Source organism: Rhipicephalus sanguineus, chromosome 9, assembly GCF_013339695.2.
Source record: "Rhipicephalus sanguineus isolate Rsan-2018 chromosome 9, BIME_Rsan_1.4, whole genome shotgun sequence".
Taxonomy (NCBI): Eukaryota; Metazoa; Arthropoda; class Arachnida; order Ixodida; family Ixodidae; genus Rhipicephalus; species Rhipicephalus sanguineus.
Window position 1 is genome coordinate 46,221,157 of NC_051184.2, and position 3,667 is coordinate 46,224,823.

Here is a 3,667-nt window from a genome sequence, read left to right on the forward strand (position 1 = left end):
TTTTTTGTTTGTTTTAATGGTTACTCGAAATTGTTTATTTAGTAAATAGTATAAAATTTAGATTAATTAAGAATGACTCTTCTGTCTAATTGACACCGTAATATCTTGCAGGATTTGCCAAAATTTAAGACCATATGGTGCCTTTTCTAGTACGCTGTAGTGCCAGTCATCCCAGGAGCGTTATCATCATCATAAAGTTCAGCGCTGTGGCATGTTCTTCCTTCTTGCCTTCGTCGAGATTGTATACGCTGGTGGTTTGCAATAGAGGCAAGAACAAGCCCAAGTTTTCAATATTTCGCGATAGCGTTTAGAAGTTCGTTTCGCAGAAATTCCGGCGTTAGTAGAGAGCGAAAAACCAGCGTTGTCCGCGTGACCGAAAAATATAGAAAGATGCAAATAATTAAAATAAGTGATAAAATTCTTTTGCACGAGTGAGAATCGAACACAGGCCTTCCGCGTGGCAATCAGCTGTTCTACCACAGAGCTACGTCATTGCTTAAAATAGCTTCGGAAAAAAATGAAGGAAAAACAATATATGAACGTCTTTTAGTGGGAGTAAAAATCACAGCATATCCACGGAGTGAATGATGATGAGTGGGCGAAGCTGCGGAGGTTCATCGGTAAACCGTGAATCTTCCGTGAATTCTGCCCAGTACATCATCACCGACGTGAGATCGGGCGCGTTTATACTAAAGGTTCGATGAGTTATGACGACTTATATTGCGTGGCAGCCAGGCGTCAAAACATGCAAATTGCGCAACGAGTGGGTGTTTTAAAGGCCCACCCATTAAAGAGCGCTCAGACATATTTAATCATCATCAAAACATCAACAAAGTGAACAGCTGCGTAAGTTCGCGTGTTGCCTTATACGGACGCGTAGTGGGCCCTTCGCTGATTCTTCAAAAGGAATAATTATGGCTTAGTGAGCACTTGAGAACTGTACTTGAAGTAGGCATTTAGGTACAGTTCCAGTACACTCTATTCTGTAGATAGGATAGTTTGAAACGGCCAATGTTACGCGCACAGACGTTCGTTTCCTTGCGGAGCAGTTGAGGCATGCACCGAGAGAAGGCGGCGTTCTACTCTTGAAGGCGAAGCTCAAGCATCCTCAAAGTTTTTAAATGCGAAGCATTTCTTAGCGAACCTCTGGCACTTTGAGCGTTTCTATCTACGTATCTATCTATCTATCTATCTATCTATCTAGCCGCCTACGCCTGGGTGCTCTCATGATCGCCTCCTTAACTTGATGTTGACCAAAATTGGCATGGGATGGTAAGATGACTTGACGAATACGACTGTGTGGTCATGACATGAATAACGTGAAAATCCTGTCGCGTACGTCGTCAAACCCTTTCCTCCAGGCACGTGTGGCACATACCCGTTTACCACCGGCCGCGGAGTACGGGTATGCGCCACAGGTGAATGACAGTTTATATGACCCAGGAACGGCGAGAACAGACATTGGTAATTTAAATGCGAGAGCGTTAAGAAAAACCGACATCGGCAGCGCTGACCCGACGAATGCAAAGAATAAAAATCAGGATCCCAGCAGGAATCGAACCCAAGCATTCTGCGTGGCAATCACGTATTCCACCACAAAGCCACGCCAGGTCTACAAACTGGTTTTGAAAAAACAGCCTATGCAGGCGTAATGGCGGTGCAATGTCAGTTGTGGTTGTGGTGCTGGGTATGTAATTTTACAAGAAAGCAATAAATACTACATATATAGTCCTACAATACTGGCGTCATATCAGATTACCGTCCATAATTCCAGTGTTGGCTCCGCTTTTATAGCAGTCTAATAAACATTGCATTTGTATTCATATGATTTAGCAAGCTATAGTGAAGCATATTGCTCGACCCCGGGGGAATACATTAGGTTGCGTATGATATTCACATTATCGCAGCGTAATGTTCACTTAGTCCGCCAGAACGACGCAGTGTCCATTTCTTACGAGGCTGGGTGATGGCCTCATGCTGATCGAGGATGATGCCATATTGATTGACAGCCGCTTTGTAGACTAGGCTACGTAGGTCACATACGCCCAGGTAGTCTAAGAATAGAACAAGCGCCATCCACTGATGTTGGTCTACGTAGCCCTATCCAGGCCTACCAGCCTCAATGGCCTAAACCTCTCCAACGCGATGGGTGACTTCAGATTCCGACATGTCGCCGGCTCTATAGACAGACAATTTGTCGACGAGATTACCGCGGCATCCACGATTTCTAACAGCTGTACTATAACTCATACTTCACTACACAAGTACCCCTCGCCACCGCGATCGCGACCGGATCCGATAACAAATCATGACCAGCTGCTTGTGCTCTCGGATCACGGTGATGGTGACCTTGTCGAAGAACTGTTAGGAACCCCTTCCACACATGCACACGGGTTCGTGAAATGTGCGCGCTTTCTCCACGATAACGGACAAGTATAAGCACTTCCTACAGCTTACCGCTTCTGGTGTTTGTAATACACGTTGCCGTTGGTAATACACGTTGCACTGTAAACAACTGGTTTACAACACATATGCGGCTCTTCAACATATATGTGTGCGTATAAAATTCCTACAAATCTTTAGCGTCTTTTCGTAGGGCTTCGCTCAGTAAAAAAAATTACGCCACAGTAACCTTCCCGCCGCATGCTTCGCATAACATCGACTCCCACGGTACGTGGGATCTGCCAAATTTTTTTTACGTCCACTCTACGTGTGACACGTGCCTGCGAGGAGGCATCGGCCAAGTACCTTCCTATTTTAAAAATTCCTTATTTGAAGCATATTGGTAATCAATTTTCGTTTTCACATGTATTTCCTTTATTTCAATTATAATTGCAAACGTGCGAAATATAATTTAAAAATGATAATGCTATTCTTTGATGGCGAACAGTGGTGTAGACAGGGGCCTACGCCCCTGTTGGCGAAGCTCATGAAGTGTTGAAAGATCTTCTCCCTTCCTTTCTGCCTCGATACGTGACCATTTTTATTTAACTTATGCCGTAGGGCATACTAAAAAAACAAAAAATGGCCCTCATGTAGGAAGGAGAACTTGTATGAGAGCATGACGCAACCCGGACGAAGGTTAAAAAAAAAAAAAAAAGCATCGTTCTAACACGTGATCGTTACTTAAGAGAGCGTGTGCAGTGTAGGGCAACGTCCGTAGATTGTATTTAGAAATGTTGGTGCAGGCAAGACTAAAGTGAGCTGCTAGCTCACTTCAGCGAGGCCATGGTAACCGCATCCGGACAGGCAATTCTCACAGCGTTTGACGTCGCTTTTGAACAACAGACTAAATCTCTAACAAAATATCTACGTGGTTTTAAAAGCTTCCCCGCGAACGTTTACACAACGCGTATATGGGGCACAAAACCCACATTTACAGCGCAGTTATGATCCTCGAAAAGTCGGCGCTTCAAAAGTCGCGCCAATATTGAAATGTCCGCATAGGCAAACGTCAACAGGCGTCAACGTAACTATGGGCAACGCAAACGTCGCGTCGCTCATATCTGGCTCATACCTGGACCCACCCACGTCGCGCGTCTTAAAATAACCCCCCCCAAAATCTCGCTGAGCCGGTGAGCTACTAAATATAAGCTCCTTTCAGCACTCCCAGCCTCGCGTTTTCCACAATTTCCAAGCGCTATCTTCACTTAGTCTAGCGGCAACG